General features: G+C 32.7%; 1 long non-coding RNA gene across 1 annotated transcript in view; it reads left to right on the top strand.

The window, feature by feature from the left end:
• Window positions 1-10,210: 10,210 nt before the first annotated feature.
• The window catches only part of LOC138701468 (uncharacterized), a 551,526-nt gene continuing 533,895 nt past the window's right edge, over window positions 10,211-27,841 (top strand). Inside the window, exon 1 of the long non-coding RNA XR_011332598.1 lies at window positions 10,211-10,308. This is a non-coding gene — a long non-coding RNA (uncharacterized lncRNA). The remainder of the gene's footprint in view (window positions 10,309-27,841) is intronic.

The raw sequence follows: 27,841 nt of genomic DNA on the forward strand, positions 1-27,841 counted from the left end.
AGCTTAATGAAAGTATGCTACTTTGTATTGTATATATTTGTATAGATTTGGCCGATGAATTGTATATGCCTTAAATTGAATAGTAATCTATATAGCTCTACTGATAAATTGTTTGTGTTTGTAATTTGAAGTAGTTTGCATGATATGTATTATCAATTTCTGTATATCACAACTGGTTGAATTGTTTATGCCTTAAATTTAATTAAATTGTTTTGTATTATAATATAGCTCAACTTATGAATGATCGTTTGCGTTTGTAAATTTAATAATCTGATTGGCTATGTATTGTATACTTTTAGTAGAGCCATCGATGTTGGTCAGTCGACAGACTCGCTGGGCTGCTGATCCGGAGCTGCGTTCGGGCTTGGGTTGGATCCCCCTTTGGACTTTGGTTTCTTCGGAGGTTTTCCCCAGCCGTGGGACTGAAGCCGGATGGTCTATGGCGAGTCCTTGGCATCAACCCCTTTGATTTGATTACCCCCTTTGATTTGATTACCTGGTTGGGTTTTTCCGAGGTTTCCCCCACCGAAAAGGCAAATGCCGGGTAATATTTTGGCGAATCCTCGGACCTCATCTCATCTCACTACATCTCGCCAAAATGTAAAAAAATGTAAAAAAATTGTACAAAATTGTAAAAATTGTAGAAAATTACTAAATTGTAAAACTATAAAAATTTGTAAAAATTGTAATTGTAATATTGTAAAATGTTGACATGTTCCACATCTTAAAGCTTCATTGCTCATGTAAGATCTATGGAATAAAATAAATGAATGAATGAATGAATGAATGTCTCTGTTATTTTGTGTCTGTAGGCCTATTTGTTGTATAAATTTTTACTTTTTTGTTTTATTCTTTTTTGTATCATTTAATATGCTACATTAATTTTTATTATTTTAAATTTCTACTTATATTTCAGTTGTTTTTTAGGCCATATTCATTCTGTCGCTCGTTATTACAGTAGATTAATTGCACTGATGTATAATTTTTCTTGTTGTATTGCATTCCTGGTGATGTGGAACAGAAGGCCTGATGGCCTTAACTCCACCAGAGTAAATAAATAAATAAATAAATAAATAAATAAATAAATAAATAAATAAATAAATATAGTGGTTGTATGTGCAGTGGAAATATCCTGGAAATAAGCATAAGTTACTGTGTGTCATCTTCAGTCAATATTACAAAAAGAAAAAAAATCCCGCAGTATAATTGCACATAACATTGCGAACTGTCTGTATCGTAAAAGAAAATAGGGAAGTTATCCTTCGTGCAGTAATGATTGTGAAGAGGAACTTCATGCACTAAATGAGGATTTTCTGTGCCCCATGCCTTGTATTCTGTGACTGAACATAATGGAGCCAAGCTTCGTCCGTTATTATTGATATGAATCAATCCAAAGTGTAATCGATGAACCACTGTCACTCTATAAGGGCAAAAGTCCTCAGCCCTTTTAATGCTGATCTTAGTAACGTGTCGCATTCTTACGTTAATCAGTGTGAAGATTTGCTGTATTCTTGCCTGAGTATGTACGAATTTCTTCGATGTTATTCTTGCATTCAGAAAGATAGACATCATTCAACATATGCGTTGATAAAAGGTAAAATCATGACATCTTTTTTATTACCTCTTACCGGCGCATTAATTGTATGGGACTATAGACCTAAACCACCGTCTCCCGTGAACGGTCGGTTCTCCCCACTAAACACGCGCTGCGACCGGTTATAATGCTAGGAAGTTGTAATGCCGAGCACTATAATGTAATAGCACAGTCTAGTATATACAGTCACGAAGCTCAATACGTAGTAAATATGCATCCATAGATAGTTGCTAACCACTAGGATCGCTAATATCGCCTTATTACAGACAATGCAAAATAGTACCGGCACAGTCTGTTGTTCCTAGTAATCTCACAACTCAAGCTTCGTGACTGTATATACTAGACTGTGGTAATAGTGTTCTTGAAGATATTGATTCTGTAAAATTCTCCATACTGAATATAATGGGTTTCTCGGTAAAAATTTCTTTTCGAAAACCTATAATTCAGCAAACGGTTAATCATACTTTTCGGCTTCAAATCCCGATTTGTTATTTGGCCTGTTTTATAGTCTATATTTGATTTATTCTTACGTACTATAAGTGAATGTCATGTAATCCTCCAATACATTTTGTCAATTACAATTTCGCTATCGTGAGTCCCACCGACGCTACATACCTCAAAGTTGAAAACCGTCGTTAAATAAACGATTAAAAAAGTAAGAGAAGTACCGTGAGAATAGTGGCGCCCCGTGCAGGCAAGAATTATACAATCAGTCCATCCCAAAAGTAAGCCACACGCAGTAATACCACAGTCTAATATATACAGTCGCGAAGCTCCATACGTAGTAAATATGCACACATTAGATAGTTGCTCACCACTAGGATCGCTAATATCGCCTCATTACAGGCACTGTAAAATAGTACCGTCACAGTCTATTGCTTCTAGCACCCTCAAAACTCAAGCTTCGTGACTGTATATAGTAGACTGTGGCAATACTGTCTGTTATCTCTTACACTAGAGTCACTGATCTTAAGTCAGAGACACAAAGATCTAGTGGCTGACTATAAATGCAACATATTATACAGCAGAGTTAGGCTGGTAACGTCGAGTAGGTATTAAGAAATGGTTTTGTACACAGTGCAATGTCTAAACAAAATTTGTTTGAAGGTTTTTGATTTGGAATTGGATGAAGAATAGCCTAAAATAAAATGGGAAAATTATTTTCTGCCAAACATGTAACAATAAGTTTATAAATAATTTTATACAAAGTAAACAGGTTGATTTACTTGTTATGGCAAGTTTAAAGAACATCTACTTGTAATTTGTAACGGTGTACCTACTAATGTTTTGGTGAAATAAGCCTTCCTACTACAATTAAGTCTTAAATTATTGTAATATTTATACTTTTTCAGGCAAGAGTAATATAATTGTTTCTACATTATATTATAACAACACGTCTTGAAATCATGTGGCGTATTTATTTTTCATTTTAGATATCTCAGGAGGATGTGTAACGTAAAGCAAAATGTAAAAGACCGAAGGCTCTTATCTATAACTCCAGAATTCAGCACTGAAAAGACTTTCTTAAGCCAATCTACTGTACATCTATAATAACAAATATATTCTTTACAGATATTCGCGAATTCCTTTTAGCAGCCAGTATTCCATGTACCCCAGTTTAAAATACAAATTATTGGCAGTTTCTTCATACATTGTAAACAGCCAATTTCACATAAATCGACTCACTAAGCACAAAAATCACTGACGGTATTAGCACAATCTAGTATATAGAGTCACGAAGCTCAATACGTAGGAAATATGCATCCATAGATAGTTGCTAACCACTAGGATCGCTACTATCGCCTCATCACAGACAATGCGAAACAGTACCGGCACAGTCTATTGTTCCTAGTACCTTCAACAACTCAAGCTTCGTGACTGTATATACTAGACTGTGGTATTAGTGAGGATATTTTGTGAGTCATCTGGATAAACGCGTCGATGAGACAACAGACTCACTCAACAGGTCATAGCAAATATTGTAATACGCAACCTGAAGAAAATGCAGCTTTCTTCTCTAACTTTATATACATTAAGAATATTCGGAAAGTAAATAGCCAAATAATTTTCTACTTTAACAAAGATTTGAAATTATTTTTATCCCAATCGCGTGCATTATTAGTAAGGTTCGCTTCTTTTGTACTGATGTCGTCTCATGCGTGGTTGCTGCCTCTGATTTACTGAAACGCTTCTTTCCAAACTGAATGCATGTAAATTGTTGGCACACGTCTTTCCTAGAGACTACGAGTAATTTCTCTAACTTTCGATGTGAAGAAGCTTTTTGTAAAGCCCCATCCCATCTTAAAATTCCTTTTCCAGGACAACCTGTTCTGGACCGCTTGGAAACGTGACCACAGGCAGTTTTGAACATCTGAAGGAGGTTGTTATTGTGGCTGAAGAATTGCGTATTTCGGAGAATATAGCGTGTGTTTCGATAGAGAAGATATTCTTAAACGATCCAGTACTGAAGCGAGACACATGATAAATCAAATTTGTCATTCTTGTCTTTGGAAATTCTGTCCTTTAACAAATTCGAATTGTAAACTACGCTGAATTTAAAATAAGTTGTGCCATATGGAATGCTGGAGACAAATTTAAAACTAAATGAAATTTACAAAGCAAAATTAAGAATTCTCTACAATGAATCGTGAGGCACGAGTTTTTGTGGGCAGAAAGAAAAGTATTCTTGTAGAAGTGGACATGAAAACTATAAGAAAATTTACATTAATTGTACCTATAAAGTTGGTCTGTGGTGAAGTATATTTTCCTATTTTCCAAATGATTCTACTAAATGAAAGGATGGTTTGACTCTGAAAACTTAGCAAATATTTTGCTAATTTACTTTGCTACAAATTATGGAAAATTAATCAATGAATGAAATGAACAGTTGGATCAAATTGTATGATTGAAATGTTGTAAAATATGTTGATATCAGTTTCAATATATTAAAATGTATGTTATAATAAAACTTAATTGAATCCATAGTTATGTTTGTAATAATTATAACAATTTTCACGCATTGAGGTTTATTGTTTCCTTCAGACCCTATTGTTACTTTCAGAGACCTGCAACGGTGTCAGTGGGTCTTCACTGAAACTATACACCTCAACATGCTCATATGCTGGGTAACTTTCGGTGTTGGACCCCGGACTCATTTCATCGGCATTATCACCTTCATTTCATTCAGACGCTAAATAACCTAGATGTTGATACAGCGTCGTAAAATAATCCAATAAAATGAAAATGAAAAAACAATGCTCATCAATTAATTATCCATGTACTGTATAACGAAACTTTCTAAACAAAACTCAGTATTGTTATCATCGACTAAAAATAAAACCAAGTATATGGCTAAATAATCACTTGATCCACACCAAGATATTTTGAAGAAATTGCTGTTGACAAATCAAAATATAATCCATTCATTATAATCCATGTAAAAAACGAAATTACTGTACATTCATCTATGTCATGCTAGTATAGAATAGAAGTTCTAGAGCTTTAGCAATATGTACGCAAAGTAATAAAATTAGAAATTGAATTGTTCCGGGGAAACTATAAATGGATATAAAATTATATCTGACTGAAGGTGTAGTGGAAGAGAAGATCTTTCGGCCTTAACTTCATCAGGTAAACTAAATGGATTTATATTATTATTATTATTATTATTATTATTATTATTATTATTATTGTTCCAAATGAAGAGCATTTCTGTGTCTCTGTTAGGTAATTTTAGGGTTGTTAGAGATGATCACCATCAGCAATTTTCATACAGGAATTCATGTTCAGAAACTTTTCCTTCGGTTAAGCATTACGTACATACAATAACTTTGGTTTCTTAATTTTTTTTATCGCTAAACGATTAATTTAGGAGAACATGCTGATATACCTTTCATCTATGGAAGAAAAAATTGTAAAAGAAGAAACGTTTCAACGTTCCATCAGTTAAAATATAATTTAAAATAATGTTTATGAGAACTCACCAATATTTGCAAGGAACAGACAGTCTACAATCAGACTTCAGAAAGAGTGCCTTGATTTCGATGCAAGCTTTCTATACTTACTGCACATATCAAGGCTTGTAATTAACAAACGAAAAAAATCCGTACATGAGTACTTACATGAAAATTACCCATATTGGTCACCACTACCAACCCTGAAATTTAAAACAAAGTTACTGAAACGCTCTGTGTATATACTATAGCTTGGATTGCAAAACACTACCAGAGGAAGCCAATTTCTCTTAGCCAAAAGGCACAATACTTAGACTGAAATGAAAAGAACGGACAAATTTCAAGTTTTTACCCTTTAAAGAGACCATAAAGTACACGTTGAATTTGTAAATAAAGGTGGTAGTGGTGCTGATAGAATAGTGATGGATATTTGGGTGCATGTTACACGAAACCAGCTATGTAGAGTTACTTATTTTAAGTTGTTGGAGATCATGTAAGTGGAAGACCTAAATTATTATATTGGCTCAAGTTTTTCATATTTTTTAATTATCTGTATCATCGTTCTTGAGCGTGTAACTTGATATTGCTGGCGCAATTCTTGGTTATGAAATATCAAGAAAATAATGTCACCGTAAAATTTTACCAAATGTTCTTAAGCAAATCAGTACGTTATTTAGAATAAGGTAGTCTCTAAAATGTAGTTAATATTTTCTTCACATTCCAATACACACAAAACTTTAAAATTAAAAAAAATTATAATATTTCTTTAATGTATTATGAATTATAATAAAGGGTAATGGGCACTGAAATTCATAACGATATTTGTACTTTTTCACATAAACTGTAGCCTAATTAGATATAACTTTAAAAACATTTTCTTCGAAATTCTAACGTATTTTACATGCTGCCTATTAGTAAAATTGTTAGGTATCTTTCAAATATACATTAGTGAATGTATTAACAATAAAATTAAGGGGTTAGATACACCTTACAGCAGTAAAAGTTTTGGAAATATTCAACATTTTTTTCCTTCATTATTGTATCTTGTACAGTAGTGGCAAAAAAACTGGACCGACCCTTGTAGCTGATTTCAGAGTCACAGATTCAAATTTTGCGTCACAAAACACATCCATCTTGTATAATTAATTGTAACAATGAAATATATTGCATTTGCTCGATTCTTACCGTTTTTTTGTTTCCTTCAGTGCCTCAAACTTACAGACGGAAAAACTTTGAGAATTTTATTTTCATCTGGCATCAATATTACATTTCTACCTCTATTCGGCAAAGATAACTGCGTATTTTACATTAAATATCAGTACATACCTCTGGCTCCACTATCCATATTGAAATTACCACAGTTTGACACAATACACAGCACAAAATTCTTTTGTATTAGCTACAAGTGTCGGTCCGGTTTTTTTTTTTGTCACTACTGTACAATAATGAAAAGTTGTGTATATAAAACACTGTCATTCTGCTATATGAAAAAAAAAAAAACGTTTTTACAATTAAAAAAAAAAATATATTTAGGCTATATATTTTTTTCAAAATTCAAAATGTACAGTTCACTGTGCAGTGATGAAGCGTTTCCCTCATAACTCATAAGCTTGTTAACTTTTTCATGTAATCTCTCTTTTATTTTATTACTGAAACTCATGTTTAAATATCATGCTCTTTCAACTACATTCCTTAATAAATATATATATTTTTTAATTTTGTGTTAGAAGAAAATACTGATATTTGACTATTTTGTAAAATGAATTTATTTTTTATCAGACAATCTATCAAAGATAGAGAAGTGATATTAAATCATATTGTAGATATGACATACATTAATACACACAAGAAATTTCATCACAGAATGTTGGATAGTTTTTTAGTTATGTGGGAAAAGCTTCATCACTGCACAGTGAACTGAATTTTGAAGGGAAAAAAGGTAAATAATTTTTTTAATCGTAAAAATATTTTTTTTATATAGCAGAACGACAGTATTTTACACATACTCATTTCCATTATTGTACAAGACACAGTAATGGAGGAAAAAATGTTGAATATTTCCAAAGTTTTCTGCTGTAAGCTGTATCTAACCCCTTAATACAACGAAAAATATTACGAATTATTTTGGAAGTGGTCCAGAATTTAGTGCAAAAAACTTAAATATTGTGTAATTTTTACCTCAGTATCTGCAAGATAATTCAAGAACTACCAAGTAGTAAGCTTCAATATTCTCATGTAAGGTGAGAGTTTTAGTATACTTAAAACGATTTCCGAAAGCCATGTCTTGCCATTAACATCTCTAAAGTGAAATTTCCAATTATTCTAAACATACGAGAGAAGAATAATCACTGCTACTGACTGTATAACTAATAATTAAATTAATATTACAACCTATATTCTCAATAATCAATAAATGAAATAACAATTTTAGCTATTGTAATTGACATTTAATTTTTTTTAATTCTGTGAACCATAAATATGCCTATTTGGACTCAAAAATTTAAACGAGTTGATTCTGAAAAGTTTGGATTATTCCAATATCTGAAAAGTAGACTCTATTAATTCATAGTAAGTGCCAATAGTGTCTTGGCATCAATAACAAATGAAGTAAAAAATAGTACGGACAACTGAGGCGAATGAAATCAAATCAGACAAGTCTTAAATCGCACTTATTGAGAAGCTAAATACATAAGCCACAAGGAATTACAAAAATGTGAAATTGAAAAATGTGAAATTGAAACAGGCGCAAAGAAATCCCAAATTTTTTTAGGATTACATTGACGGTTTTTTACTTTACTTATTTTGAGTTTTCTAATCCATTTATCAATAATATTGGGTAGGGAATCAATGTTGTATGTCTCAATTGAAATTGAAAACATACTTAATATTATTACAGTGAATAAAATCATAAATATATTTTTGTTCAATGTCGTTAGATAATTGAAGATAAAGTGTTTTCACTCCTCAAGATTCCCTCCGTAAAGAGAATTTTTCGACTTAAAAAAAGTCGGGTAACTAAGGTATCAGAGAGCTTCTCTCCATTCTGGCCGAAGGAATTATCCACGTGACGAAATATTGTAAGGATTCCGGTCAACATGCTGTGATACACAACTAATATCAGGATTATTTCAATTCATGACACCTAAAACATTATCGCATGAAATTTCCAACGAACTGTCAAATAAAGTTGAATTAGACCACAGGTCCACCTTTTATGAATTTAAATATCAGTTAAACACGAAAATAATTAACACCTTGTGATTTCCACTCACAGTTCTTCGGGTAAGATTATTAGTATTACTAAGTTCTATTATTGACTTGTGATTACAATGGTTACAATTATTTTATTTAAATATTTTTTTATTTCGCTTCTGTTTTCGAAAATAAAAAATCTGCAGTTCTTGTCATTGTGATATTGCACTGATTAACTGATTTGTTTTATCTTAGATTTCCTACTATTTTATGCGGTAACTATTAGTACACTTTAATCTGTTTTTCAAATGTTACACTTTTTTCATTGTAATATTAAATTCATTAATTGTTTAGTTTTTGTTTTGGTTTCCTCTTTTTATAATATATCAATGTTTTACCTGAACTTACATGTAGCTACTATAATTGGAGCATTGCTCTGTTGTAGCAAATAAATAAATAAATAAATAAATAAATAAATAAATAGATAAATAGATAAATAAATGAATGAAAAATAAATAAATAACATAAATGAACCAATAGGCCTAAGTGCAGTAGTGAAATTGATATACTTGTCGTAAATTCCAATTTAAATAAAATGGCAAATTCTAAAATGATAAGAGTATATATATATATATATATATATATATATATATATATATATATATATATATATATATATATATAATTTAGGTCTCGATGAACATGTCTATTCTCCATCCACAAATGCTAGAACTGATTAACATTTGGCATTGTAGCCGTCTTTATGCAATCATGTAAATTCCAAAATTAAAAATGAGTTCAAAATATAAATGTAATGAAGAGAATTTATTATGACTGGCTTAGCTTTCACAGATTTGTGAATTATTAACTGCTAGCGAACGTTAATGAATTCTAATAAACATACTGAAATTACTTTCCGTTATTACACGTACTTGTCGGTCAACAAATTCTCTGTTAGGTATTACTCTTATATTTAAAAAATTGTAATATTTGTGCTAATTTTAATTGTTGGCATTGCATTTAAAATTCCAGATGTTATCTTAAAATTGCTAATTATAATTAATTGATATAAATGCATTTTTGCGATTTAGACAGATTCTAAACTAGAGTACCTCAAATATTCTTGCAAATTTTATTTATTCAAACCAAAAAATATATTAAAACGGATATCTAGCGACGTAAAATAATGCTAATCTAAGCAAAAAGATGGAATGCGTATTTTAGATGCATTTGTATTTGACAGGATCTCATTTAATAGCATACTAGACGTCTAAATGCACATTTTTACATTTTACGATTGCATTTCTATCAGAGCTCGATGTTGCTCGCAGTTCGGATCCCGCTCCCCCATTTATTTTCCCTGTAGCAAGCTTAATATCCTCTTCGGTGATACGCATGATACACTGCACATCACACGCGCACAGGCCTCGCCCAGGTTCGATCCGGGGACCGTCCAGGCCAGCTGACATCACAAATCTTCAGTTCACTGGCAAAAGTGACTAAGTCCATCGGTGGAAAAAAGAAGGGAAGAATTGTGCATCCAAATCGAAAGTGAAAAATGGACATAAAGTAAGTACCAGTGTTGTATGCTTCTGCCAACATTACGCCACAAATAAGCAGGAAAGTTTTAACGATACTGCTCATTTATTGAATGCAGCACTGTGATTATGCTTGCTTGTTCTAGTGCTAACTATGGGGTGTAAGTGTAACGCTAGTGTCGTATAATGTAGCTAGCACTTACGCAAGCTTCGAAAATCTCAATACTAAGCAAACGAAGGATACTTACAATTATTAAAATAAAAGAGTTATAATAATTTATTAAATAAAAACATTACGGATAATAAAAATCAATGATATATCATTTTATAACAGTGAACTATGAAATACGAAAGTGTTAGAAAGCCCGATTCCAAGTATGTAGTAGTACCATTTTAACCTATATCAGAAAAATGTGAAGGAAATGATTAATGCATTATAAATTAAACATTTTAAATCCTGTTACAATATTCGATCATGTGTTACCTTAAAAGGAATACTTAGTGTATACCCTATGAGTTACGGTGCCACTAATTAGATGAACTGTTAGTAATCATCATTGGTTAAAAGTTTTCTAGGCGGTTAAAGGTAATAATTAATATCCTTTTACAGTAGTGAACATGAAACAAGAAAATACGTAATTCCAGGTATATAATTAAGTTCTTGGGACGTGAATTTCAGAAAATGCTTGCACTAGTTGGTTATAAATAACTGAAATGTTACACTAACTTACAAAATTTATATTTCAAGTTCTTAAAACAAAAATGAAACATTTTCTATGAGTTACTGCAGAATTATAAATTGGTATTGGGTGTATTATCATGTTAGCAATTGTAATTAATTAAACAAATTATAGGTAGCAAAGAATAATATTATCAGTTCAAAATTTATCTATAAAATAGTAGGCACGTAATATTCTGTTACAATGAACCACTGCAATTTTGAGCTATTTTATTCAAAAACATAAATGAGTAGTCTATACCATACATTTCACTATTAACGCATTTTCGCAAAATATTTTCTGAATTTAATGTATTAAACTTAAATAATCGTAGCCAAACGTTAATCTCTTACGCTTAAAAGTAGTGGATTCATAAACAATAGCAAAGTTAGTGTTATTTTTGTTACTATTTTTACTTTTGGTATTATTAATCGGAATTAGATAAATACCTTGTCAATGGTGAGGTACAGCCATTACTGCTCTCCATCTGTGAAATAGAAAACAACCACACCTGTAAAGTTATTCTAAGTTTATACTACAGTTCATAGTCTATATAATATGTATTGTATTCCAGAAAATATGAATAATGAACAAGTTTTACATTCTGTTAATTCTTCTATCAAAATTTTGTTCTAACCTGTGACTTGAAATAACTTCAATAAGTGTTACATAGATATTATTATAAATACTTCGAAGTCACAGGTTTGAAAATACTCTAACTACTAAGAATTCTGTACAATTTCCTCCTTAAAATAAAGAAAACCGTTCCACATTATGCCTTACGAGAACAAAAATCATATAACGCAAATTGATATAGTTTATGGATAATATTGTGCACAAAATAAGTAAACAAATAAACATCTGCCTAATTTTGCAAAATTGAAATACGTTCGAATAGTTTCAAATCATTTATTTTATATTAAGTTATATTTGAAATTTGCAGACAATGTATTATTTGTATTCTCTCGTTATTTAGTAAGCACGCGGATCATATTAAACTTCATTCCTTACTGAGCAATTACTGCACTCAATATTGTCTCATCCAACGAACATTATAATATATATTTTTTATTCCTTAATTCTCAAGAAATATATTTTAATATCCTTGAACAATTTTATATTATTTTATCTGGTTATTTCGATATAAAATTTACGTAAATATTATAATTCAATATATAATTCAATTATTACTGAATGTACTGCAATTCCTATAGGAGAATTTCTATTGATTTTATATAGATTTTCAGTTATAATAATTACAAGCTAAATATCTTCATTTTTAAAGAAGTTACAGATCAAATAATACTGAATGGGAACGTATTTTCAATTTAATTACATTCACAAATTATCTATTAATGTAAATTAATATCCTTTGTGAACGACAGACATAGCGGAAATCATAACACTTAAAAGGAATGAAAATATAGCATTGGTTTTAGATCGTACCATTCGCTTCGAAAGGAACACCACCCAGGCGGAGAAGTAAATTTTGAGAAACAGGCTACTACGAACCCTGCCTGCCATCCCTGTCAGAAAAATATAACATTCCAATTAATCAATGGATTGTGAGAGGCCTCTTGTTTGGAGCAAGAGGTACCTACCAAAATTCACCGGTGATATCCTTAAAAGTCTAAAAATTAATTTCTACGAAATTCAAGAAATTCGAATTAAAATTCTTAGAGATTGTCTCCAAATAATAAATTACCACTTATATGTTAAGTTAAATTAATTGTTCTTTCACTGTTAACACTGTATTCATTTTAATCTTGATCTTCAACTTTGTAAATTCATTATTGTATTATTGCCTTCTGGATCCTTGTGGTCACCCTCAGTGGAGGGCAGACGATTTTTTCATTTTTTTCTTTCTCATAGGCCTAAATATTATCTATTAAATCAAAGCAGTAGTCTAACTCCCGATTAGCTTCTTAACAAAAATGGTAACAATCCACATTTTAATACACATACCGAGAGAAAATATTAAGAATAAAACATTTCTGTAGCAGATATTTCTCAAGTTCTGCTGATATTAAATCGGGCACAATGATTTTCAAAGTGAATATACACAAGAAAAACACAGTAATGCGGAGATAAATTTTAACATTGTAATTTTTCATGGAAAAAAGATAGAAACATAACAATGAAGTGAGGAAATGTGTTTATAACTGGTCAAATACAAATATAAAATCAGTTTAATGGGTTTCGAGAACTCGTTTCATTCAGACAGGAATAACAGAGTAAGGCAATTTCATGGTATTATACACGCAAAATATATCTACACATTTATTTTTGTAGAATCAAGACAAAGGCAAACCTAAATGTTAGGAAATAACAGCTTTTTCTTCCAAAACACATTTGTACTTTCTGTAAAACAAACATGTTTGTACTTTTATCAATATTATTTATTTTCATTTCCCATTTCCCATAAAATCGTTATAAGACGTTTGTAGCAATAGCTTTAAATGATGTCAAAAGTTAGACGTTAATTAATCTGAATCCTTTAAAACATTTTTTGTGGATGTTAAATTTAAATTCATTGAAAAATTCCTTCCTGCTAAGAGAAAATTTTCTATCTCTTACTTCTCTTCACCTTCTTCGATTTAAAAATATGTTCACAAAATATTTACATATTTTAATATAACAGTGTCTAAATATTAGGAACAATAAACAGTAATCAAAGATTCTGCGGTAACATTGTATAAAACATAAAATATAAAATATATTGCAAAAATCGATCTCGACATTTTCGTTGAAAGACCTCACATATCAGCGCCTTTCATACCGAAAAAGTGGCTTTCGTCGTACTGTCGGTGTGCATTATAGTGATTTCTATTAAGCTATTGATGGAGTTTGATTTCTTATTCGGTATCTACTGTCAATTTATACGGGATGGTGTACAATTTTGGTAAAAATTGCTGTATTTTATTTCACATCACAAACAGAGAATTATATATTTTTTTTTCAATATATGTCAGATGATTCCCTTCGTGACATATTTATTATGTAGATTAAATTGATATGATATGATATGATATGATATGATATGATATGATATGATATGATATGATATGATATGATATGATATGATATGATATGATATGATATGATATGATATGATATGATATGATATGATATGATATGATATGATATGATATGATATATTTATTTCACCACTTACACCGGTCGTGATGGCCCTTTACATTTCTAAATACAGTGCCATCACTCTCTTGGATACATATTCTGCTTAAGTTTTTTCTTGTTTTTAGAAACCGGCTACTACATGACCTTGATCATTTTTCTACCACTTCTCTCACTTTCTGTTTCATCTTCTGTCTTTATTTACGTTCTCCCATACTTTCCCATTTATCCATCTTATTCTTACTGATCTCATTTAACCAAACAATCACTTCTCTCAATTCCTTATCAATTGTTCCTCACATTGTTTACATTAAGTTGAACTCTTCCATAGTTATACTATTTATTCATTTGAATCACTAGCGTTCACTGATCATTTATTCCAGCTAAACTAATCTGTATAATTTCCGACGAACTAGTTTCTACACTTTCATTACATTTCCACTGCCACTTTCTTTATTTTATTTTTGGATCACTATTTACTTATCATCACTTCCTGGCTTTATTCGTATCTTCCTAATCCTTTTTCACTATTATTTCCTTGTTTTACCGTCTTTTCAGTCACAATCACCATTTTCACTTTATCACATTCCTGTGTTTTGTCACTCATGCACCAACCTCTTAAGTTATAACTTTTCTGTCTCTTACTTCTTCCCACTGACGTACCTCTATTCGGTGTCGCTAATTTCATCTCTTCCACGTCTTGCAGAATCTTGACTTCTTGTCTCACTTTCTTCTTTTCTCGGTTCCTTTTATTCTTCCCATTGGTTTCATTGGACTCTTTTTGCTGATTTTAGCTCCTCTATACCGTCTTTCAGGTCTTTCTTGTCTAAATGGTGCCGTCATCAATATTTTAGTGCAAGTCTCTTCTTTCTTCCTCATTCACTTGTTGACGTCATCCTCGTCTGCCGCTCTTGCTACACTTTGCATTTTCATACTGCTCTTGTGCTTTCTTCCTGGTTGCCGGAATTTGCTGACTGTTTCATTCCATCGCTTGCTATTCTTTCCTGTGTAGTGACTTCTTCAACTTCTAATTTTCCAACTAGTTCTCCGATCTTATGTCTTACTACTATTTTCCTTATCTCCTCCTTCAGATCTCTTTTCTTTTCATTAACATTTGTCCCTACCGCTGCATGGCTCAAATTTTCCAAACAGAATTCCACATCAAACATCTCCCCATCTTTAATTTGTTTCGGTATAATCTAGCGAAATGACCATTTTTCCTTGCAGCCTTCATAAAAGGAATCAATGTTCTTCTCCTGCAGCTTACTTCATATTCAAATTCGTGTTCCAGTCTAATATTTGAGTTCAAGTTCTTTCGTTTGCTCAATTTTTTTTTCTTTACGTAGATTAACTTGAGAAATGGGGTGATTAAGTTAGTGTCAACGGAAGACGTTTTTTTTTAAATCAGGAAGTGTTATAAATTTGCCATCTTTCACAGAAAAAGGATAATGGAAATTTGTTCCATGCTACAAGTAATCCAAATCCAGAAATGCGATGGGCTAAAATAAAAAGTGCGCTACTTTATAATACAAAATTATCTGTTACACTTAGTACCATCGTTTTATGATAGAGAGATCCCCTTTAAATATATTATTACCACTCAAAGGTTTTTCTTAATTTTGTTGGTAGACAAGTGATGGGAAAGTGAATGACAAATATTTTTCTCATATAGGCCTATATAAATTTTAACAAGTAATTTTCGTAAATAGCAAAGTATCATTAGAAACTAATATAATATACTACGTAATGTTATTTGTACAAAATCGATTATATAATCATATTTTAAACATATTATAATTAAAATGAGATACCAATTCTTTGGATGTTGAAAATTTTGTGTACAATTCCGAAAATAAAATTACATGAAATTCAGATGCATAGTACATATTCTATTTTAGTATGTCTTGTAAATTAAAATTCAAGAAATGATATAAGAGCAGGATTATCAACAATCTTGGCAAATAACACGAAACGTATGAGAGAATAAGTGGCATTGTTATTTCACTGATTTTATTCTTTGCGGCCAACATTATAAGTTAAAGTTGCATGCAAGTGAAATTATAAAATTGTATACCAATTTTATTACATATTGTTCTAAATATTTGAGCAATATTTAATAATTGTTTAATGTGGACGATTATGAAGTGTCAAGTTTAATAATTGTCTTGGAATTCGAGAAAAAAAGACATAAATAATGTTATAAGAGAATAGAAAGTCATGAGACGTTTGGATCAAATTTTCGTACGCGTACATAAAAAATGCATGTAAATGTACGTATTGTTATATAAATCAGGAAAATTAAGCGTCAAAAATTAAACAAAATAAGATAATATTTTTCTTTGATTAAATTACAATTTTCGAAGAGAAACTATTTTGTTATATTTTTATACAAATTTTTATACAAATTTGTGAATAGAGCAGGGTACTCGTAGTTTATCACAGTATTACAAAATACACCGAATGATTCTTGTACCAGAAAAATGAATCATCGTGGTGCATAAAATTCGCCAGGAAGTTTATAATGTCGCTAAATTGCTTTACTGAATGGTTTTCTGTGACTATAGTCATTGCTACAATTTTTGGAATGTTTAAGAGAGATAATGTGACAATATACTGTATATAATTTTCAGAGGTATGCTGTATTTTATAACCACAACCTAGTCATTATAGAAACGAAAGTCTTCCGGTACTTTACAAAATAATTAAAATGCGTATTTTTAAGAGTTTAATTCGAAAGGAAGGTTGCTTAAAATGAAGTAACTTTTCATAGATCCATAGAATATTCTTGTTTATTACATTCACAGAGATGTCGAGTTTGTTTCAGGAAGTTCAGTGACGTGTTTTTTATTTTAAAAATATTCAGTTTGACACATTTTTCTTATAAATCGTATGAAATATGCATGTCCATTTTTACAGAATATATTGCTGAAATTTTTATCCGAACCTCTTCCTCTAAAATTACAATGTGTATTGTTTTTTTTCACTGAGGTATCTAGTATCTGCTATAAATTAAGTTTATGTACTAACAGAATGTTTCCAAATTTGAAAACCGTCTGGATGAACATGCTGTGTACGTATGCATCACACTTTATGGTTCTGTATAGTTACACTGTACAGAAGACCTGAAATTCACAACCTCGCAGAGGTGGCAAACAAATCTCAGACTTGGTGAAGAATGATCGGGAAATCGACATATAAGCGTGGATGTTGGTGGGCAACTTCTCCGTGTGGAATAAGATTATGCAGTACTTTTTTCATTGTCGCCTTGCACCCTTTTCCTGTTGGTGGCACTTCGACATAAAATTCATGTGCTAAGTCCCCATCTTCATCGAAAAACATAGATCTTGCTATTAGCATATTATAAGGCGATGATGGATCATGGATCATCATGTTAAAAGAATTCGTTAGAACGTGATTTCTGTTTTCATTGATTTGTTTCAAGTTTGTATTAAATACCTAACACACAAATGATTCAAATTTAAAGAAATTTTAAGGCTGTACATGAATTATTCCGTACTTACTTTTAAAAACGTGACTCTGTCATTATGCAAGAATTAAAAAAAAAAATCGAATGCCAAGTTTAATTTTCAGATGGCTACATAACATGTAGGCCTACTAGGCACATTTGCCACAATCTGAACAGGTGTCACATGATGAAGAGCAAAATAACTGAAAATTGTAACTACCAGTATTATAGTCTTGTAATATGATACAAAGTACAGTAATGAAATGATGGAAAACAATACTTTATTATCAGTACAACCATATAGCAAGTCTCTGTAAGAAGTCAACAATTCTATCATGAAATTCCTTAGACGACAGTGGAAATTAGACATTTTGTTTAGTTACTTATACGTTAGATATTAAAGTCGTTATACTACATAGTAAATATAACACATTATTGATTTAGTTAATTTAACTTAGACCAAATGGCAGCAGAACTTATAAATCCGACGTTTATTAAATTATATATTTTTCTTTAGTCATATTGACTGTGGATCCATTCTAAACTTTTTGAAAGGAAAGATGAAAGGTGAATGGTATAGTTGAACGTAAATATTCAACCTTCATTTTCCTCGTAAATAATAATATACATGTCTCTGGTAAATCAATAGAGTGGTATTGTTCGTGAAACAAATTCACTACTAATATTAGGACAGACTACATTAAGGAGCACACTACGCTCTCAAATTTACCAATAACGATTGCAATGTCATCCGCGTACTCAATACGCTTACTGTAGAATACACATTCATTGAATATGTGAAGGCTATGCACTACTATGTTCAACAGTAATGGAAACAGAACACCAATTCGAAGGTCATAATTCCTCTTATAGAGGTTATTTCAGTGCTTCTTGTACTTCCCTCATACTGAGCATACGTAATATTTATCCCCTTACTCAGAATGGGTTCAAATTTAGTCATTCTTAAGTAACGTTTTTTGCTATTGAAGATTCCCTTATCAAAATTCCTACGGTACACATTAGCCTAATTTGTTGCCTAATGAACCATGAAGCATGTAGTGCTGTTTCAGTGGATCTCCCTGATTTGAGTTGTGTTGATTTTCATGCGAAGGATGTAATATTAGCACTTTACATCAGAGAGTATTCAACAGGAAAGATGTGAAGCTAATATGGATAGTCACAGCGATCTGGTTTAGATTTGAAAACAATGTAAACTTTCTACCAAATCTGCACCACATAAATAAGTAACGAATCGAGACCACACTATAGGACTGGAATGATATGATCCAAATCAAGTGACTGGAATAAAGAAAATGACTTGATTGCCCACTTTAATCTGTCAGTTTCTGCACCGTTAGGCCCACATACCAATTCCCATTCCTCCTTATTGCGTGGTGGGATGTTATTCTTTGCCGAGAAGATATCTTAGTAATCTCAAGAGTGAGTCTTACGCAACACTACAACTGCATCACTGAAGTTACTTGTAGATGTAACATCCTCATTCGAAGGCAGAAGTTATAGCTAATTAAAAATATATTTATATAACACAGCACACAACTTTTCCTTCTCGTTATTTTGGTTTTTGCTTATTTCTAATCCCAATACTACAGCCTCCTCATCTCTTTCTTGCTCTAGACTTCTCTTTCCTTGACGTTTTCAATTCAAGACTGAATTTTTGTCGATCTCTCCTACCTAGGCCAGCCAATTGCTGAATATCAATATCAATATCAATATACAATATATCAATACCAATATACTCCAATGGGAGTATAAGGATACAGTGCATCAGTTATTCATTGATTTAAAAAACTCATATGACTCGGTTAAGAGAGAAGTTTTATATGATATTCTTATTGAATTTGGTATTCCCAAGAAACTAGTTGGATTAATTAAAATGTGTCTCAGTGAAACGTACAGCAGTGTCCGTATAGGTCAGTTTCTGTCAGATGCGTTTCCAATTCACTGTGGGCTAAAGCATGGAGATACACTATCACCTTTACTTTTTAACTTTGCTCTAGAATATGCCATTAGGAAAGTTCAGGATAACAGAGACGGTTTGGAATTGAACGAGTTACATCAGCTTCTTGTCTATGCGGATGACGTGAATATGTTAGGAGAAAATCCACAAACGATTACGGAAAATACGGGAATTTTACTTGAAGCCTGTAAAGAGATAGGTTTGGAAATAAATCCCGAAAAGACAAAGTATATGATTATGTCTCGTGACGAGAATATTATACGAAATGGAAATATAAAAATTGGACATTTATCCTTCGAAGAGGTGGAAAAATTCAATTACCTGGGAACAGTAACAAATATAAATGATACTTGGGAGGAAATTAAACACAGAATAAATATGGGAAATGGGTGTTATTATTCGGTTGAGAAGATTTTATATTGTATGTATTTATTTACACTGCAAGTGGGCAAGCACCCGGTGGCAGTGGTATATACAATATTAACAATACACAATAAAATGATAAGCAATACACAATAAAATTTACAACACACAATACAATTTTACAACACATATACAATTTTATACACAATACAATAAGAATACACAATACAATTTAACACAATAATAATAAAACATAAAGTAAAATACCTAATTTTACAATACAACCTACATAATTATGTATAGGTCCTACATAAGTTTCAATAGTCTTTCACTTTACTCTCATCTCATTCCCTGTAGTGGCACTATGACGCATTTCACTGACACTTTAGCACACATTACACTGACACTCTGTAACACATTTCACTGACACTATAGAACACATTTCATTGACGCTATAAATTATCACTGATCGGAACTGTTCACTGCACTGTAAAATCATAACTTCACTGACTCACCTCGCTTCACTGATAAAACAGTTCAAATAAGTCAAATAATTACATCCTTATGCATACTTACAAACAGAACTACATTTAAACTAAACATTTCTAGTCTAACGCCCACTTACATGCTATTTTTAAATAATTTACAATTCAAACCAAGGACGTAAACTCGTCAGGCCAGATAAATACATGTCACCTTAAAAAATTAAATGCTGAATGTCACCTTAATTTTAATTGTCACTTTATACACAACTTTTTAAATTATTCTTGAATCTCCTTAAGGAAGGATAGCCCTCAAAGACCGCTGCAGATAGGTCATTCCAATCATTTATAGTTCTATTTAAAAATGAAAATTTACCTACATCCGTAAATTATCATCCAATCTGCTGTCAAAAAATGTGAAAGCTAGAATTTATAAAACAGTTATATTACTGGTTGTTCTTTAAGGTTGTGGAACTTGTACTCTCATTTTGAGAGAGGGACATAGGTTAAGGTTGTCTGAGAATAAGGTGCTTAAGAAAATATTTGAGGCTAAGAGGGATGAAGTTACAGGAGAATGGAGAAAGTTACACAACACAGAACTGCACGCATTACATTCTTCACCTGACATAGTTAGGAACATTAAATACAGATGTTTGAGATGGGCAGGGCATGTAGCACGTATGGGCGAATCCAGAAATGCATATAGAGTGTTAGTTGGGCGGCCGGAGGGAAGAAGACGTTTGGGGAGGCCGAGACGTAAATAGGAGGATAATATTAAAATGGATTTGAGGGAGGTAGTATATGATGGTAGAAACTGGATTAATCTTGCTCAGGGTAGAGACCAATGGCGGGCTTATGTGAGGGCAGCAATGAACCTCCGGGTTCCTTAAAAGACAATAAGTAAATAAGGCCAGGCAATTGCGCTAATTGTAATCAATGTTTTCTAGAAGGCTTTTCATTTACATTGTACTTCTTATGACGTCGCATATAATATGCACCTCACTTCACCTTGGACACACTGTTTAAAAGTGCATTTCAGTCAGATATAATAAGACACGAATACACCGTGTAGTCTTTCGGAGTAATGGCTTTCTTGTCGGAAAGAAATAGCATAAAAAATCATTAAGACGTGAGCGCCAATGTCAGCTACTGCAAATTCCTTCTCATAGTAAGAACTAGAAGACATTCTAAGTAGATTCAAATATATGTTGCAGGGTTATCAATTTCTTTTGCATGAATCGTATAGAGAGATTGCTAAGAATGACGATCGTGTCATTGCTTTTGTCAAAAGACGAAATATACAGACGCTGAAGAGTAGCGCAATATCATTCCTCGACGGCAGCTTCAGAGTTATTTCAAATATTTTCATGCACTTTTCACAGTCTTTCCACTAGCATAAAGAAATTCAACAAACCTGAATGGAGAAGAAATAAATCTTTCACTACCAGCTATACGAGGTCGGGCAATAAAGTAAGGAGACTGATTTTTTCCCACCTGATGAAGCAACCCTGCAGCTTTCCACCAGAGATATGTTTGACCTTGTTCCTTCCTCCACTCAAACTGGAAATGGCAGCAACCTGCAAGTATTAAGTGTGGAGTAATTACTTCATTAGTGGAGTTGTGAGTTTAATCCTCGTCAATACAATTAAATCACATAATATCGCGCGTGTTGAAACTCGTTGAAAATGCCATAAGGACGTATGGAAATCTTCAGCAGGCTTTTGGAAATGAAGTGAGCACAAGATTTCCGATGACATAAAATGTTTTTTTATGGCAGAAGCAACGTTGAAGGTGAACACCAACAACTGCTCGGACAGGATACGTGAAGTTGTACGAACTGATAGGTGATTAATAGCCAGAATGATAGCACAAGAATTGAACATGAATCGAGAAACTGTTCGCCTCATTCTAACTGAAGGCCTTGACATGAGAAAAATTTGTGCAAAAATCATTCCAGAAAATCTCACCTGGCAACAGTGAGAAAAACGGAGAAATGTGGCAGCTGATCTCTCTCAACACTACGCAGCCTCCGTATTCATCCGGCCTTGCTCCATGCGACTTTTTCTTATTGTGAAAGGAGGTCATCTTCAAACAGAAGACGTACAAAATGCCGTAACCGAGGCATTAAACAGAGTCTCAGAAGTTGAGTTTCACAGCTGCTAACAGAATTGGCAGCAACGTTGGAACAAATGTGTGCAGTCTCAAGGGAACTAACTAGTTTGAAGGTGATCACATTGTAGTTGGTTAAAAATGTAAGTAAAAGTGTATTTTAAACGATTCTCATTACTAGGCTCCGTATTCCAGATACCTGAAGACAAATTAAAAACACATTGGATACATACCTAGTACGCCGAACAAAGATAATGCAATGAATAAGAATATAAACAAACAGATCATTGCTGCGTGTTCGTGGAGTACAGTCAACTCCCGACATTCTGAAGTTATACTAGTAAACACATGCTTGAGCCGTGATGTCCATTTTCGTCGCGATTTTTGGAGTGAATAATAAGGTACATTAGTAAGTTACGGAACTTGAACATATGCGGCTGTCACTTGAAATTATTTTATAGGGTAAGGTTGCGTATATCGCACCACTTTAGCATTTACAATTTTTATTGAACAATACAATTTTTATTTTCTGCATTCCTTTACAGAAATACATTCCCTGAACATTTACCTTTCATGTAAAAAAGAATCCTTGAATTTGATTTAATATTTTTGAAGTAGAATAACATTTTCGAAACACTTGTCAATGGTGCCATTTAGGCAACTAGTTTCCTAAATAGCACCCGCGGTTTCTTAAATCGCACCTCTTTAACTGCAGGAAACAGGATGAAGGAAAGCTTTTAATATTGAACATATTGAACAGTATTTAATATGAATAATGTAATAAATGCAAATTACAAGTTTATTGCAATTCATGAAAGAGAGTAACGCTCCTTGAAATGAAATTAAAAAAATAGAGCATAAATTACCTAACATTTAAACTTCCTGAATGCGTTTTTTATTGTTAAACATTTACCATGCGCTTCACCAGGCAGTTCAAACTGTAAACTGCGTCACCTTTTCTCCACGATTATCTCGAAGCCACCTAAGAACTGCTTCATGTTTTAGCTGTCTGAAATGGTTTGAAGATAGAAACATCTAAAGGCTGGGCCTCTGAGTATTATGACGAGGAAGCTGAAATAGGAGCACATCATTTTCCCGAGATAATCTAGTTTCTAAATTTTTGGAATGGTTCGTATAGGTGGATATACAGAAGCAGCACTTTTTTCTATGGCAGGTTTGAGTGGCAAATAAAATGTTTGAGCTATTCTACAAATAGTTCACTGTTGATGTAACCTGAATCAGAGCAAACAAATAACGATCCTGGAAGAACACCAGCTGATAATGTAGGATGCACTGTTTGACGTTTAAAAATTTTCATAGTTGGCACAAAATATCTGGTCCGCTTGTACAACACACACTTGTTGTATTAACGCCCTTTTCACCACTTGATATTGCACTCACCTCATGCATTCCTCGTTCAGTTAAAATTTTTGTGCCTTCTTTTGTACGGCTAGAATTGCTACAGTTGCTCATATCGCACCGGTGCGAATTAGGCACCTACAAAGTGGTGCGAAATAAGAAACTACGTCATAAGTTATTATTTCCTTCATTCTAGCCTATAATCACCACATGTTCGAAAATCGTACTAAGTTAAATGTTCTTTAATATTTCTTTTAACCAATAACATCTTAAGATTATAGATTCCTTTGCATACAGATCCGTTTTTTTGTTACAAAATGTTAGCTAAATATACATCCACCTGGGCGATTATATTAAATACTCTACCGCCACGTTGCTAGCACAAAGAAGTGGCAGAAATCAAGTGACATGGTGGAAGTTCATATGGTAGATTGTAACAATACCACTAGATGCTACACTACTACAGTAACTTGTTTTAAACTAGTAGTGGTGCCATTTAGGAAGCGGTGCAATTTATGCTACTCTACCCTATTGCAAGAAATTCTTTCAATAGCACATGACGTTATTGGTGTATGATGTAGTACAAGATAGGCCTATTCCTATTGTCTGATATTTTTTCGTGTTTCATTAGGATATTGCATGTCGCTCAACACTGAAAACTCTTAATTTTCTATGTAATTTTCTAGAAATTCCCTAAAATGTAGCTTATTTAATGTATTAATTTGGATATTGACATTGACCATCATCGTAAGCTACACATATCCATGCTAAACATCGAGATAATATCTTCATACTTTTCAGATTTTGTTGGTACTGGTTCTTTTGGATTACGTTAAACACACTTTCTGTGCCTTTTGGTATTGCAGTATCTTTCAGTATACTGTTTTTGTCACTTTTACGTTTATTTTACAAATTTATTTGCAATGTTGTCTATATTGACAGTAAAAAAATATTAATTAAAATACTCTCAACTATACCCTGAAATATTACACACTTAAGCATCTTACCTAAAGTATTTTACCTCTGAATAAAGCTTTCAATCAGCCACAAAGATGTAGTTTCTTTTTAATAATACGACTAGACTACTCATTCTATGTATTGTGGGTCCCTATCACCACGGCATGGCGCGTCCTCAGGTTGCGGATAGAGGAGACGGCCTCTAGATATGGAGTGTAGCTGCGAATATATTGAATAAGCAGTCGTGGACAGCCGATAAGGGGTGGTCCTCCAGCTTGGGGGTTGGGCGATGGGCTAACAACCCATCACCGTAAAAAACAGCTTGTTACGAATCCTTCAAATAAGCCTCGGAATGGGACTGATTCTCTGGCACGACCACAGCAAAGGAATAAGGTTTTGAGATTTGGTACATGGAACGTAACTAGTCTTTATAGAACAGGAGGGGTAACATTAGTAGCAAAAGAACTAGCTAGATATAGAATAGACTTTCTGGGAGAACAAGAGGTTAGGTTAGATGGGAATGGCAAATCACAAGTAGGCGATTACTTGTTGTATTATGGGGAAGGAAACGATAATCACCAATTAGGAACAGGATTCTTTGTACATAAAAGAATAAAATCAGCAGTAAAAAAGGTCGAATTTATCAGTGACAGGTTATCGTATTTAGTACTTAAGGGTAGATTGTGCGATATCGTAGTTATAAATGCTCACGCGCCTACAGAAGAGAAAGACGATGATATAAAGAATAGCTTCTATGAGGAATTGGAACACACTTTTGATCATTTGCCTAGATATCACATGAAAGTTTTATTGGGGAATTTCAACGCTAAAGTAGGACGGGAGGATATTTTTAAACCAACAATTGGAAAAGAGAGCCTACACATAAGTAGTAATGACAATGGAGTTAGGTTAGTCAACTTTGCCACATCAAAAAGTTTAATTGTCAAGAGTACAACATTTCCGCATAAGGATATACATAAATATACTTGGACTTCTCCAGATGGAATGACACACAACCAAATAGATCACATCTTGATAGATAAACGGAGATATACTAGTATAATAGACATTCGAACTTTCAGGGGGGCAGATTGTAATTCTGACCATTATTTGGTAATTGGAGAATTAAGGGAAAGGCTATCAGTAGCTAAGCGAGTAGAGCAACAAGCTAATATTAGTAGATTCAATATTCTGAAATTAAAGGACGACGAAACTAAGCAACGTTATCAGGTTGAAATTTCAAATAGGTTTGCTGCTTTAGCAACTTCCGACAAAGCTAAGGAAGAGTTAGACGTTAATAGCGTGTGGGACAATATCCGAGATAATATCAAACTTGCAGCTGAGCAGAGCATAGGCTATTATGAAACTAAGAAAAAGAAACCGTGGTTTGATGAAGATTGTTCCATTCTAGTAGATAGAAGGACACAGGCAAAATTGAAATTCTTACAGGATCCAATTAGGAGAATAGAGATAATTATTTCAATGAAAGACGGGAAGCAAGTCGTACACTTAGGAATAAAAAAGAGAGATTACTTGAAGGAAAAACTGAATGAGGTAGAAACAAATAGTAAGAATAAAAACATTCGAGATTTATATAAGGGTATAAAGGAATTTAAAAACGGATATCAGCCAAGGGTAAACGTGATTAAGGATGAGAATGGTGACTTGCTTGCAGACGCTCATTCAATCCTGAACAGATGGAAAAACTATTTTGAGCAACTACTAAATATACATACGCCAAATAGAAATGATCGGGACGAAATTCAAATACAAACTGCTGAGCCATTTAAACCGGAACCCACACTTTCTGAAGTCGAAATTACAATAGAAAATCTGAAAAAGTACAAGTCTCCAGGTATCGACCAAATTCCAGCAGAATTAATACAAGAGGGTGGAAGCGCATTATCTAGCGAAATTTATAAACTTCTACTTGTAATTTGGGAAAAGGAAATTGTACCAGAACAATGGAAGGAGTCCATAATCGTACCTATTTTTAAGAAGGGGGACAAGACTAACTGTAGTAACTTTCGAGGAATATCACTTTTGTTGACATCTTATAAAATTTTGTCGAATATCCTTTTGAGAAAATTAACTCCATATGTAGATGAAATTATTGGGGATCATCAGTGTGGTTTTAGGCGTAATAGATCGACTATTGATCAGATTTTTTGTATTCGACAGATGTCGGAGAAACAATGGGAGTATAAGGGTACAGTACATCAGTTATTCATAGATCTCGAAAAGGCGTATGACTCGCTTAAGAGAGAAGTTTTATATGATATTCTTATTGAATTTGGTATTCCCAAGAAACTAGTTTGATTAATTAAAATGTGTCTTAGTGAAACTTACAGCAGAGTCCGTGTAGGCCAGTTTCTATCTGATGCTTTTCCAATTCACTGCGGGCTGAAGCAGGGAGATGCATTGTCACCTCTACTTTTTAACTTTGCTCTAGAATATGCCATTAGGAAAGTTCAGGATAACACAGAGGGTTTGTAATTGAACAGGTTACATCAGCTTCTTGTCTATGCGGATGACGAGAATATGTTAGGAAAAAATCCACAAACGATTAGGGAAAACATGGAAATTCTACTTGAAGCAAGTAAAGAAATAGGGTTGGAAGTAAATCCCGAAAAGACTAAGTATATGATTATATCCCGTGACCAGAATATTGTACGAAATGGAAATATAAAAATTGGAGATTTATCCTTCGAAGAGGTGGAAAAATTCAAATATCTTGGAGCAACAGTAATAAATATAAATGACACTCAGGAGGAAATTAAACGCAGAATAAATATGGGAAATACCTCTTATTATTCGGTTGAGAAGCTTTTGTCATCTAGTTTGCTGTCAAAAAATCTGAAAGTTAGAATTTATAAAACAGTTATATTGCCGGTTGTTCTATATGGTTGTGAAGCTTGGACTCTCACTTTGAGAGAGGAGAGATTAAGGGTGTTTGAGAATAAGGTTCTTAGGAAAATATTTGGGGCTAAGAGGGA

Source organism: Periplaneta americana, chromosome 6, assembly GCF_040183065.1.
Source record: "Periplaneta americana isolate PAMFEO1 chromosome 6, P.americana_PAMFEO1_priV1, whole genome shotgun sequence".
NCBI lineage: Eukaryota > Metazoa > Arthropoda > Insecta > Blattodea > Blattidae > Periplaneta > Periplaneta americana.